This window comes from Perca flavescens, chromosome 16 (genome assembly GCF_004354835.1).
Source record: "Perca flavescens isolate YP-PL-M2 chromosome 16, PFLA_1.0, whole genome shotgun sequence".
Lineage (NCBI taxonomy): Eukaryota > Metazoa > Chordata > Actinopteri > Perciformes > Percidae > Perca > Perca flavescens.
Genome location: NC_041346.1, coordinates 30,978,123 through 30,993,122, shown reverse-complemented (window position 1 = coordinate 30,993,122; position 15,000 = coordinate 30,978,123). Strand labels below are relative to the sequence as shown.

Below are 15,000 nucleotides of genomic sequence, written 5' to 3'. Positions count from 1 at the left end.
GTTCATAATCTGACATAGACTTTGGTGACCTGAGCTCTTTGTCTGCGGTTAGGGAAACTTAGTGTCATTTTGTGAACCCACAATGGTGTTCTGTAAACTTAACCCTTGTGTGGGTGTTTGGGTCTGTGGGACCCATTTTCATCCATCCATCTCCATCCATCCATCCATCTTCGTCCGCTTATCCGGTGTCGGGTCGCGGGGGGAGCAGCTCCAGCAGGGGACCCCAAACTTCCCTTTCCCGAGCAACATTAACCAGCTCCGACTGGGGGGATCGGCGTTCCCAGGCCAGGTTGGAGATATAATCCCTCCACCTAGTCCTGGGTCTTCCCCGAGGCCTCCTCCCAGCTGGACGTGCCTGGAACACCTCCCTAGGGAGGCGCCCAGGGGGCATCCTTACCAGATGCCCGAACCACCTCAACTGGCTCCTTTCGACGCAAAGGAGCAGCGGCTCTACTCCGAGCTCCTCACGGATGACTGAGCTTCTCACCCTATCTCTAAGGGAGACGCCAGCCACCCTCCTGAGGAAACCCATTTCGGCCGCTTGTACCCTGGATCTCGTTCTTTCGGTCATGACCCAGCCTTCATGACCATAGGTGAGGGTAGGAACAAAAACTGACCGGTAGATCGAGAGCTTTGCCTTCTGGCTCAGCTCTCTTTTCGTCAACGGTGCGATAGATTGAATGCAATACCGCACCCGCGCTCGCCGATTCTCCGACCAATCTCCGCTCCATTGTCCCCTCACTCGCGAACAAAACCCCAAGGTACTTGAACTCCTTCACTTGGGGTAAGGACTCATTCCCTACCTGGAGAAGGCATTCCATCGGTTTCCTGCTGAGAACCATGGCCTCCGATTTAGAGGTGCTGATCCTCATCCCAACCGCTTCACACTCGGTTGCGAACCGATCCAGTGAGTGCTGAAGGTCGCAGGCCGATGATGCCATCAGGACCACATCATCTGCAAAGAGCAGCGATGAGATCCCCAGCCCACCAAACTGCAACCCCTCCCACCCCGACTACGCCTCGATATCCTGTCCATAAATATTACAAACAGGATTGGTGACAAAGCGCAGCCCTGGCGGAGGCCAACCCTCACCTGAAACGAGTCCGACTTACTACCGAGAACCCGGACACAGCTCTCACTTTGGTCATACAGAGATTGGATGGCCCTGGTAGACCCCCTCACCCCATACTCCCGCAGCACCTCCCACAGTATCTCCGGGGGACCCGGTCATACGCCTTCTCCAAATCCACAAAACACATGTACCCGGTTGGGCATACTCCCAGGCTCCCTCCAGGATCCTCTTGAGAGTGAAGAGCTGGTCCGTTGTTCCACGACCAGGACGGAATCCGCATTGTTCCTCCTCAACCCGAGGTTCGACTATCGGCCGAACCCTCCTTTCCAGCACCTTGGAGTAGACTTTACCAGGGAGGCTGAGAAGTGTGATACCCCTGTAATTGGCACACACCCTCTGGTCCCCTTTTAAAAAGAGGAACCACCACCCCAGTCTGCCACTCCTTTGGCACCGTCCCAGACTTCCACGCAATGTTGAAGAGGCGTGTCAACCAGGACAGCCCCTCCACACCCAGAGCCTTGAGCATTTCTGGACGGATCTCATCAATCCCGGGGCTTTGCCACTGTGTAGTTGTTTGACTACATCAGTGACTTCCGCCTGGGAAATCGGCGACAATCCCCGTTATCCTCCAGCTCTGCCTCTAACATAGAGGGCGTATTAGTCGGATTCAGGAGTTCCTCAAAGTGCTCCTTCCACCGCCCTATTACCTCCTCAGTGGAGGTCAACAGTGTCCCATCCTTACTGTACACAGCTTGGATGGTTCCCCGCTTCCCCCCTCCTGAGGTGGCGAACAGTTTTCCAGAAACACTTTGGTGCCGACCGAAAGTCCTTCTCCATGTCTTCTCCAAACTTCTCCCACACCCGCTGCTTTGCCTCTTTCACGGCAGAGGCTGCAGCCCGCCGGGCCCTTCGGTACCCTGCAACCGCCTCCGGAGTCCTCCGAGATAACATATCCCGGAAGGACTCCTTCTTCAATCGGACGGCTTCCCTGACCACTGGTGTCCACCACGGTGTTCGTGGGTTACCGCCCCTTGAGGCACCTAAGATCCTAAGACCACAGCTCCTCGCCGCAGCTTCAGCAATGGAAACTTTGAACATTGTCCACTCGGGTTCAATGCCCCCAGCCTCCACAGGGATGCACGAAAAGCTCCGCCCGGAGGTGTGAGTTGAAAGTCTGTCGGACAGGGCCTCCTCCAGACGTTCCCAATTTACCCGCACTACACGTTTGGGCTTACCAGGTCTGTCCAGAGTCTTCCCCACCCCTGACCCAACTCACCACCAGATGGTGATCGGTTGACAGCTCTGCCCCTCTCTTCACCGAGTGTCCAAAACATACGGCCTCAGATCAGATGAAACGATTATGAAATCGATCATTGACCTTGGCCTAGGGTGCTCTGGTACCAGGTACACTTATGAGCATCCCTATGTTCGAACATGGTGTTCGTTATAGACAATCCATGACTAGCACAGAAGTCCAACAACAAACAACCACTCTGGTTTAGATCAGGAGGCCGTTCCTCCCAATCACGCCTCTCAGGTGTCTCCATCATTGCCCGTGTGCGTTGAAGTCCCCCAGCAGAACAATGGAGTCCCCCACTGGAGCCCCATGCAGGACTCCAGTCAAGGTCTCAAGAAGGCCGAATACTCCGAACTCCTGTTTGGTGCATATGCACAAACAACAGTCAGAGTTTTTCCCCCACAACCCGCAGGCGTGGGAGGCGACCCTCTCGTCCACGGGGTAAACTCCAACACAGCGGCGCTCAGCCGGGGCTTGTGAGTATCCCCACACCCGCCCGGCGCCTCACACCCTGGGCAACTCCGGAGAAGAAAAGAGTCCAACCCCTATCCAGGAGTACGGTTCCAGAACCGAGACTGTGCGTGAGGTAAGCCCCACCAGATCTAACCGGTGGCGCTCCACCTCCCGCACCAGTTCGGCTCCTTCCCCCACAGAGAGGTGACGTTCCACGTCCCCAGAGCCAGCGTCTGCCGCCCGGGTCTGGTCCGTCGAGGCCCCTGACCTTCACTGCCACCCATGTGGCATCGCACCCGACCCCAACGGTTCCTCCCACAGGTGGTGGGCCCATGGGCTGGAGAGATGGGAGCCACGTAGCTTGTTCGGGCCATTGTTCGACCCATTTTCAATGTTGGCTAAAAGAAAAATGATGCTATTTATTATTTCTTCTAACTCAAACTCATTGGCCTTGGCTCATTTCTGTGAAGAACATAAAAAATAACATATTTTCAATGAGTGCACACGGTACAACCCCCCTACACATACCTATTACATATGAGGTGTTCGGGTCTACTGGACCCAAGTGTAATAATTGTGTAATGATTGTAGGTGCTATGAAACTTAACTGTGTCCTCCTCCTAACTGGGCCTACTGTGTGTCTGTGCGTCTCTGTGTGTGTGTCTGTGCGTCTGTATATGTGCGTGTCTGATTCTAGGTGTCTGTGTGTGGGAATGTCTTTCTGCACTTGCTATTCCCACACAAAGTTACAAAATTGTTACATTTCAAGCACTTCCACCTGTTCTGATTAAGTTGTAAGAAATAAGCACCAATAATGATCAAAAATATTGTTTCAATTTTTATTTTTTTTTACCCATCATATGATCATAAATGTGTCTCACACACACGGGTAAATGGCAAATATGAACCATAAATTATGCATATATCATTGTTAATTGAGCTAAATTAAACACCTGTTAAGTATTTTTACATAAATTGTTATGGCTGTATTGACTTAAAAGCCTAATAATGTTCCCCGATCCACCAGACTCAAGACATTGGCTGCTTGACAAAAATATGAACACCACACAAGGGTTAAATGCTGGACTTCAGTAAAGTTGCTTAACTGAACTCTTCGTCTCAGACTGACCCTTGTGTTCTGGTTAACTTAACTCTGATGTAAGAAGGCGCGGGAATTATTACATTTGAGTCAGATTTGACAAGCCTTAGGGCCTCATTTTGTTACCAAATTCCCTACAAGACACAACAGGGTTCAACAGTAAGGGTTGCCCGATGGCCCGGGGAAAGTAAAACGCCACTTTGGCCAAGTAAACATAACAACGCACTTGCCCGTTGGAGCGTAATTGTATCATGAATGACATCATTGTTTTCTCGCCCCATCACAGAATTGAGTTGGGGCTTTCGATGCTTTCAACAGCATTTTTTTTTGGTGACATTTGATACTTTATTTGAGCGTTTTTTTTGGCGTTCTTCACAATGCTTTTGACGTTTATTTGATTTTTGTGAACAATTATTTGGATATATATATATATATATATATATATATTTTTTTTTTTTTAGTTTTCAATGCTTTTGATTTTGATTTTTTTTCTGAAAAAAATATATAGCGGCCAGTAAAAATTGAAAACTAAAATGAAAAATATTGTAAATCAAGTGTTCTTTAAGGGAGTGAGGTGCTGAGGGTTACGTGGGGTCGTTGGCCAGGTTCAGGAACAAACAGACGTTGTCCATGGACCCGTTCTCCTCAAAGTCAGACTTGAAGAAGCGAGCTGTCTCCATGTTCACCTGGTGGCACACACACACACACACACACACACACACACACACACACACACACACACACACACACACACACACACACACACACACACACACACACACACACACACACGAGACAAGCGGCTAGAGCACTCGGTCAGATCTAGAGCTAAAGGTCTGTTGCGTTGTTACGTTGTCAACTCGTGATGACATCATCACGTCATGCAACGCCCGGTGAAAAATGAAAATGCCTTGTCATAAAAAATGAGCACATCTCAACGAAACAAAAAAAAAGTACAGAGTTCAAATAACTAGTGTTATGTGTTGGGACATATTTTGTTAATGTTTCTAAATTTAGAAATCTTTCGGATCAACATGTTTTATGTTTTTTAGGACAATAAGATTTTTCTTCATATTTATGACACAATTTCAATACATTTTTTGGAGTTATTCTGGTTTATAGAACTACGTAAAGTTTCAGCTCAGGTTGTGCTCAGCTCTGATTTTAGGGATATGAAGCACTTGAAGATACTCGAAAGAAATGACATCACGATAGGCAGAAATGACATCACAATAAGCGGAAATGATATCACGTTCTCACCCCCATGGCTGCAAACACGATGGCGAAGTTGTCCTCGCTGTAGTCCATCACGTCTTTGGACTTCTTCACCAAACCAGCCTGGCGGCAGATCTGGGCGGCGATCTGAGGTAACGACAGACGACGGAGGAAACATCTGAACAAAGTTCATCTTCAGCCTCATTTAAAACACTAATCCTGTTCTTGATGTTCTACATTTCAGTCGGGACGTTAACGATGGTAATGCGTCTACGTGTGTATGAGATGATGCAACGTTGGAAAAAAAAAACATCGAACAAGACATTAGAAAAAAAACGGCATGCATGTACCTCATTGTGTGTGTGTGTGTGTGTGTGTGTGTGTGTACCTGATGTGTGTGTGTGTGTGTGTGTACCTCATTGTGTGTGTGTGTACCTTGCGTGTGTGTGTTTGTGCGTGCGTGTTTGTGTACCTCATTTTGTGTGTGTGTGTGTGTGTGTGTGTGTGTGTGTGTTTGTGCGTGCGTGTTTGTGTACCTCATTTTTTTGTGTGTGTGTGTGTATACCTCATTGTGTGTGTGCGTGTTTGCCTCATTGTGTGTGTGTGTGTTTGTGCGTGCGTGTGTACCTGATGTGTGTGTACCTCATTGTGTGTGTGTGTACCTCATTGTTTGTGTGTACCTCGCGTGTGTGTGTTTGTGCGTGCGTGTTTGTGTACCTCATTTTGTGTGTGTGTCTGTGTATACCTCATTGTGTGTGTGTGTGTGTGTGTGTGTGTGTGCGGGCGTGTGTACCTGATGTGTGTGTGTATACCTCATTGTGTGTATGTGTACTAGAGTCCGGATCGGGCCGAATTTTTCTGTCCGAGGCCGGCCCGCGTCCGACAGACCCGTGACCGAACCCAGCCCGAGCCCAACATGTATTAAGAAATTTGTGTCCGAGCCCGGCCCGAGCCCGACAGTTAAAATCTAATTTTTTTTCCTCGTAGTAATGACACATGTAGGCTACGTTTGTTTGTGTTGAAAGCTCGCTTTTATTAAGCAGCTGTAGGAAGGCATTCGGAAATGTCAACAGATGAGGCATCAGCGCCTATGGGGCAACAAGCGCACGTTAATAAGCTGTTGCCTTATCGCGCTGATGTGACCGACCCCGACCATAATTACTAAATATCTGTCCGAACCCGGCCCGGCCCGTCGGGTACCGTCGGGACCCGTCGGCCTCGGGTCGGGTATCCATGCTATAGTGTTTACCTCATTGTGTGCCTGTGTATACCTCATTGTGTGTGTGTGTGTGTGTGTGTGTGTGTGTACCTCATTTTGTGTGTGTGTGTGTACCTCATTGTGTGTGTAACTCGCGTGTGTGTGTTTGTGCATGCGTGTTTGTGTACCTAATTTTGTGTGTGTGTGTGTGTGTGTATACCTCATTGTGTGTGTGTTTGCCTCATTATTGTGTGTGTGTGTGTGTGTCTGTGTAAACCTCATTGTGTGTGTATACCTCATTGTGTGTGTGTACCTCATTGTGTGTGTGTGTGTGTGTGTGTGTGTGTGTGTACCTCATTGTGCGGCAGCCCAGCAGCAGAGAAGATGGGGATTTTCTGCCCCCTGGCAATGCTGTTCATGCCATCGATGGCAGATATGCGGTCTGGATCATCTCCTCAGGGTAGATACGACACTGGGGGTTTATGGGCTGACCTACAACATTAGAACATGAAAATTCAAAGCATACAGGCGGCTGGTGTATCAACGTAGCAGCTAACATATAAAGTGTGTTAGTGTGTTCTCCAGCTTCACTATACAGACAGAAGATGTGTTTCCATAATGACAGCAACAAAAAAAACGGTAACCTTAAATGGGTAAAATGGTCAGTCAGTGTCCACTAAAAGTTCTGTTGTTGCTGCTGACAGACTCAGATTATTATGCTAAGTGTCTGACAACATTATGGGATGGATCCCTACAGAGATAGACCTTTTAGTTAAAGAGTAAGATCCTTTTAGTTTAACATGAAACAGCCCCGAAATCACCATCACCAAACTCCACCAGACTCCATGTAAATAATCAGGACTTTTGTCATCGTAAAACACACTTCATTCAAAGTGGACAGAAATTAAATAAAACTACCAAAAGCCGTCTTGGTTCATCTTTCCACTTTTCCAACAATTACCACTCCGGTTTGGTTGAAATAAACCCTTAATTCACCCATTTACATGTGGAAATATGCTGGCTCTATACATGCTAAAAAGTCCTGATTATTTACATGAGTCTGGTGGAGATATGCTGGCTCTATACATGCTAAAAGTCCTGATTATTTACATGGAGTCTGGTGGAGATATGCTGGCTCTATACACGCTAAAAGTCCTGATTATTTACATGAGTCTGGTGGAAATATGCTGGCTCTATACACGCTAAAAGTCCTGATTATTTACATGAGTCTGGTGGAGATATGCTGGCTCTATACGCTAAAAGTCCTGATTATTTACATGAGTCTGGTGGAGATATGCTGGCTCTATACACACTAAAAGTCCTGATTATTTATATGGAGTCTGGTGGAAATATGCTGGCTCTATACACGTTAAAAGTCCTGATTATTTACATGGAGTCTGGTGGAGATATGCTGGCTCTATACACGCTAAAAGTCCTGATTATTTACATGGAGTCTGGTGGAGATATGCTGGCTCTATACGCTAAAAGTCCTGATTATTTACATGGAGTCTGGTGGAGATATGCTGGCTCTATACACGCTAAAAGTCCTGATTATTTACATGGAGTCTGGTGGAGATATGCTGGCTCTATACACGCTAAAAGTCCTGATTATTTACATGGAGTCTGGTGGAAATATGCTGGCTCTATACACGCTAAAAGTCCTGATTATTTATATGGAGTCTGGTGGAAATATGCTGGCTCTATACACGTTAAAAGTCCTGATTATTTACATGGAGTCTGGTGGAGATATGCTGGCTCTATACACGCTAAAAGTCCTGATTATTTACATGGAGTCTGGTGGAGATATGCTGGCTCTATACACGCTAAAAGTCCTGATTATTTACATGGAGTCTGGTGGAGATATGCTGGCTCTATACACGCTAAAAGTCCTGATTATTTACATGGAGTCTGGTGGAGATATGCTGGCTCTATACACGCTAAAAGTCCTGATTATTTACATGGAGTCTGGTGGAGATATGCTGGCTCTATACACGCTAAAAGTCCTGATTATTTACATGAGTCTGGTGGAAATATGCTGCCTATATAGACGCAAAATGTTGTCAGACACTTGGAATAATAATCTGAGCCTTGCTTAATACTGGACCAGTTTCAAAGATTGCTGTTCCCATCAATGTAGTAACATGTTAAAATAGGGTTGAATTAAATGCGAAATGACCCTTTAAAAGCAGGCTGATGTCAGTTTCCGTTCATAAAAAGAACCTCTTTAGAGCAGAAACAACGTACCCATGATGTCCAGGAAGTCTTCAGCCAGGACCGCTGGTCCTCTGTCGATAGGTTTACCAGATCCATTAAACACACGGCCTGCACACACACACACACACACACACACACACACACACACACACACACATACACACATACACACACACACACACACATACACACACACACATACACACACACACACACACACACACACACACCTCACCACCAGATTAGGGCTGAATGTTATGAGGAAAATAGCGATGATATAAGTCGTGATAAATAATCAGATATTAGTGTTCTCAGTTTCTGCTGCTTTCAGTATTGTGATAAAACACAACAAACTGATTGTTGAGTTTAAAACTAATGAAAAAGAAATAATTTCCAACTTTCTTTTATTGAACAAATTGAGCACTGAGTTGAACATAAAAGGCAGTAATAAAAAACAAGTAACATTTTAAAGTCTGCTGATATTTTCTTTCAACTAACACAAAAAAATCTTTAATCTTTATCTTCATTATATGTGTTTATTGCGCGGTTGATATCCAGCAGACGATTAAAAAAACTATATATTATTGCAGCCCTACTCTGAACCCAACTATCTTCCCTCTATCAAAACATGCAGTTGTGCATGTTAGCATCTAACATCTAAGGCCTCCTGCACGCTGCCTGCGTGGTGTGGCGTGGTGTTTCTTTCGGCGTGTCAGCTGCGTGGCGTTTTCTCGTCTTTACACACCAGAAAGGTGTCTGGGCGGATGTTTCCCATTGATAGAATGACATAATAGCGTGTTCTTCAACTTTATTTTGTCAATATTTTTGTGTTTGTACATTTTGCACATTTTCGATATATATTTTATATTTCAATTCCCTTTCCTGAGATAATAAAGCTTGAAAATCAATAATTATTTATTATACTTTTTTAAAATTACATTTTATATCTGTATTTATGTCAAAACCTCGAGACTTTCAGACATCATGATGTCATTTATTAATATGTACTCGTGTCTAAATGACATATAAACATCTTTTCCTATTCTATTTTGCCTGGAACGCTTCCAACACACGTGCGTGTTGTTTGAAAAATAGCGTGGGGTCCTATTTCTAGCACGCAGCGTTTTCGCCTGAGCCATGGGTGTCACTGTTACCATGGGGCCCAAATATGGCGGACACGCTGGCTGGCGCTCACGCCACGCTCGCCACGCTCACGCCCACGCAGCCAGTGTGCAGGAGCCCTAAGAGAATGAGACATGTGTTTTGCGTCGTACCCAACATGTCCTCAGAGGCGGGTGTGCGTAAAAGATGTCCCGGTGAACTCACAGCTGGTATTCTTGGCATCGATGCGGACGTCCCCTCAAACACCTGCAGGGGTGGGGTGTGGGGGCGCAGCGTTGAACACAGAACAGCGACATCTTCAAGTTCTAATGGTAAGGTTTTTTTTTTTATTATATTTTTTTTTCGTGATAAAATGTAAAAAAATAAAATAAAATAAAATCATTTGAAAAAAAAAATTGTCAAAAGTGCTGAAAAAAAACATCTGAAAGAGCGTAAAAAAAAAACACATCAAAAGCGTTGAAAAAAAAAAAAAAACAGTAAAAAGCAGGAAAAATGTTAAAGGAACCTCAAAGAAAAAAAAAAACTGTCGAAAAAAAATAAACATTAAAAAGCCGTGACATGCAGAAACTCAGCTCCTGATTGGCCATCGGCACTTATTCTGACTGTCAGCGGTCCAACAAGGTGCTGCCGTGAGGGACTGAACACCGAGAAATCCATAAACACACAGATCATATCGCAATAATTTATTCCTCCACACGTAAAATACAATTAGTACTGCAGTTACCAAATGTAAAGGTACTAAGTGCGTTAGTATGGCGGTCAACAGAAAGTGTTCACTCCCAGGCTCCCTCCCCTCTCTGTCAAAGCCCAAAAAAGCAGCATGAAATCCCACCACCTACAATATAAGTGCACAATATAATAATCAACAAACACCATTAATGAGACCACAAACAACCTCAATATGTGGCTCCTACAGCACGTTCAAATCAAACCCTTCGACAACATTCTCCGAGAACGATGACATCATTTATGATACCATGATGCCCAACAGGCAAGACGCTTGTTGTACTAACTTGCCCAAAGTGGAGTTTTAACCCTCGCATTGTCTTCCTCGTTGACCAACAGCAACTTTTTGTTTTTCTGGGTCAAAATGTAAAAAAAAAAAAAGCCAATGTTTTGGTCGCTTTTTCAAGTTTCTGTCAACCTTTTTGAAGCTTTTCCCATGTTTTTGTCACTCTTCCTGGCGTTTCAGTCACTTCTACCGATGTTTTTGAAGATTTTCCAACATTTTTGTCAATTTTTCCAACGTTTTTGTCACTTTTCTGACATTTTTTCCCTACGTTTTTATACGTTCTTTTATCAATTTTTCTTTGCATGCTTTAAAATTGAATAAAACACCCAAATCCAATCAAAGTAGTGAACAGATCATTTACTTAACCTGTGAAAAGTGTTGTGAGGAACCATCCACATTATTTTTGTTTTAAAATTTGGTTAAAGCGCGCAAATTTCTGATACAAAAACTTTTTTTTGAAAATGGGTCAGATTGACCCAGGGACAACAGGAGGGTTAAATACTGTCCGGGGGGGGATATCCCCTGCATCCACCCCCCTCCCCTCCCTTTGTGGTCTGAGCCCAGTGCTTGTTGCTGTGGGAGTACCTGCACCCCACGGCTTTGGAGCCGCTGACCTCCAGCACCTGGCCACTCCTCGGGTCCCGTCCGGCAGCGTGGGATGGGCGATCTCGGCGTACTTGAAACTGTCCGAGGGACGTTTAGTGTTAGAGACAGGAAACACTTTCTATTCTACATCCTGTTTCAGGCCTCGTCTACACTGCTACGTTCTCATTTTGAAGCAGCGTTTCATGACAAACATTCTCAAAATATTCTGACTTTTTCTCAAAATATTTGCTACTCTTTTTCTCAAAATATTTTGACTTTCCCTCCCCAAAATATTCCAAAAGTTTCTTAAAATAATCGTTTCTCTCCAAAATATTCTGAGTTTTCTCAAAATATTCAGACTTTTTTCTCAAAATATTCCATCTCCTCCCCCCCCCCAAAACAAACAAACAAACAAACAAACAAAACTGACTTTTTTCGCTGATTATTCTGTCTTTTCTCTTTAAATATTCATGCCTAATAAGAGCCAGTCTGGCATCAGAGGCTGAGTATAAAAGAAATAAACTGGACTGTGGAGTCAGGTTCTGTCCAAGGTTTCTGTCTGTTTAAAAGGGTTTTTCCGCTTAGCTGCCGTGCCAAATGCTCGCTCTTGGGGGAATTGTTGGCTCTTTGTAAATGATAGAGTGTGGTCTAGACCTACTCTTTCTGTAAAGTGTCCCGAGATAACTCTTGTTAAGATTTGACACTATAAATAAAACTGAATGGAATAGATGTGAGTTAGAGTTAGAGAGTTCGTCCCTTACCTTCACCTGATCCAGAATCACCAGCGGCCCGTTGACTCCAGACACCGTCTTATAGGCTGAGACGACAGGGAAACAGTTTGTGTTCAAGCGGAGCAAACACTAGAACTGTGTTGAAACCGTTCCCCAATCCCTATATAGTGTGTTCACCATTTTGCCGTGGTGTTCCGCAAATTTCATTCACTATATAGTCCACTGTAAAACACCCACAATCAGTGTTGTAATGTAACAAAGTACAAATACTTCACTACTGAGACTAGAATTACTAAATTTTCACATACTTCGTTATTTATATTTCCGGAAACTTTTACTTTTACACTACATTTCCCTGAGCATCTTAGTTACCGTTACTACAACATGTTTACACTGGAAAAAAGCAGGTTTGGTGAATCATTGCTCCTAAATTGCCAAGATAATGCACTCTCCATTCCAGTTGGTGACCTGATGCTTGTTGCCAATAGAAACCGATTTTAAGGTTGCTGCTAATATGTCTCACATAAGTCTTTATATGCACATTTGTATATTATGAGTGCTTAAACTAATATTTACAAGTGCAGTGGCAACATGTTACAATGTGGAAAGTCCCCCAAACCAAATCCTGCTTAGGGCCCCAAAAGTCTAGGGCCGGCCCTGCATATTTGTAAGTTTGCAAATTAAAAAACAGCAGAATCTCGCCTAAGGGCTCTGTATCGTTAGATTTCTTTTTAAACGACGCATTCCTCCGTAACGTGAACGTCTTTCTAAACCCAACAGCCTACAACAGTGCGGACACACAGCGTGGATGTATCAGACCCGCAGAGACTCACTGAGGCGGGGCTGGGAGAGGTAATCCCGGCTCACGGACATCACATGCTCCCGGAGATGGCGGCGGCGGACGCCCGGCGGCGGCGGTCGGTCTGCTCCCGCTGACGGCCGACGACAGCTCGCTCACCATCCCCTCAGGCGCCTTCATCGCCATGTTTCCACCTGCAGCACGCAGCAGCAGCAGCAGAATCGTGACAGCCCGCGGCGCATGCGCACTCGGAAACTGAATCGAAAAAATGGTTTACCGTCAAATATGTACTTTGCTTTTGGTGCTTGGTGTATACACAAACAAACATATTGATCATTAATATGAAACAAACAACAAATACAGAAAACACATGTAGAAAATACTTGTTTAACATGAGAAAAAAAATGAGGCTGAATGTGCGCGCACACCATGCGTCATGATCGTGAGGAGGATGCTGAAACTATAAAGTTGAATATTATTGATGAAAAAATAATATTGGATTGGACTGGATTGGACTGATAAAACTGGATTACAGCTTTAGCCAACGTCATAACTAGTACCACTAGTTTTACACTTATTTTTGGAATTGATGTTCAATAAACCTCATTTCCATGAAATGATGCCAGAAATGATGAATTATCTTATCTAATGGTTAAGATCAGAGGAACATGTGTTTATGGATTATCACAGATCTTCACCCGGTATACATTTAGTAGTGATCACCAATTAGCGTATGGAACCATCCATGTTATTTTTGGGAAATTTGGTTAACGGGTCCTATGACATGGTGCTGTTTGGATGTTTTAAATAGACCTTAGTGGTCCTCTAATACTGTATCTGAAGTCTCTTTTATATAGACCTTAGTGGTCCCCTAATACTGTATCTGAAGTCTCTTTTATATAGACCTTAGTGGTCCCCTATTACTGTATCTGAAGTCTCTTTTATATAGACCTTAGTGGTCCCCTAATACTGTATCTGAAGTCTCTTTTTATATAGACCTTAGTGGTCCCCCTAACACTGTATCTGAAGTCTTTTTTATATAGACCTTAGTGGTCCCCTAATACTGTATCTGAAGTCTCTTTTATAGACCTTAGTGGTCCCCTAATACTGTATCTGAAGTCTCTTTATATAGACCTTAGTGGTCCCCTAATACTGTATCTGAAGTCTCTTTTTATATAGACCTTAGTGGTCCCCTAATACTGTATCTGAAGTCTCTTTTTATATAGACCTTAGTGGTCCCCTAATACTGTATCTGAAGTCTCTTTTATATAGACCTTAGTGGTCCCCTAATACTGTATCTGAAGTCTCTTTTATATAGACCTTAGTGGTCCCCCTAATACTGTATCTGAAGTCTCTTTTATATAGACCTTAGTGGCCCCCTTAATACTAAGGCTGAACAATTTTATCAATTCTGCAATTTAAATCGATATTTTTTCCCCAAGAAAGTATCGATTTTTATGTATGATATCGATACATAAGTCCCATTCAAATCCCGTGTTAAAAAAATCTTTAAAAGGTGTGAATTTCACTATAAATGTTATTGAAAACAGTCATTTACATAAACATAAAAAATATGACAACAATTTAGACATTAGCAAAGTTGTAAGAACTAAATCATAATTTATAAAAGAAATTCATGTCCTCTTCTGACCTCATCATCTGACTCCTCATCTTGTATCAAAGAAGGTTATTTTCTCTTAACAAAAATATGTTTTAGCTGGTTTTACTCACAGTGATTAGTGACTTGCATTCCATTTGAAACAAAAACAGAAACACTTAATTAAATCAGAAGATATTAAATCTGTTGACCAGGTAATGACAATGGAAGGGAAAACATCTTAGAAATCAAAGAAAACAAAACCAAATTCAAGTTTCCACACTGCACTTCAAATACTGCACAAGTAATAACTTGTCTCAAATCTGTAATGCAATCAGGTGGGCTGAAATCTATTCCATGGCAGAAAATATCTTTTATCTGGCTCAAGGAAAAAATGCATTAGGTTTGATCTTAATCTCAAAGGAGCTAAAAAACTGATACACACACACACACTTCAATATATGCTGTCAGTTCAGATGGGTGAGCAAAGAAACAGTCTTCATCAATGTCCTTTCTGTAGTGAAAGATGCAGACTTTGTGATAAAGTCTAAAAATACAGATTTTGACAGTTCCTTATTCAATATTTGTCCAAAATCGGAAAATTA

At 43.7% G+C, this 15,000-nt stretch overlaps 1 pseudogene; it reads right to left on the bottom strand.

Annotated features, from left to right (window-relative positions):
* The window catches only part of LOC114570558 (V-type proton ATPase subunit B, brain isoform-like), a 23,554-nt pseudogene extending 10,570 nt beyond the window's left edge, over positions 1–12,984 (bottom strand).
* Between the last annotated feature and the right edge of the window lie 2,016 nt (positions 12,985–15,000).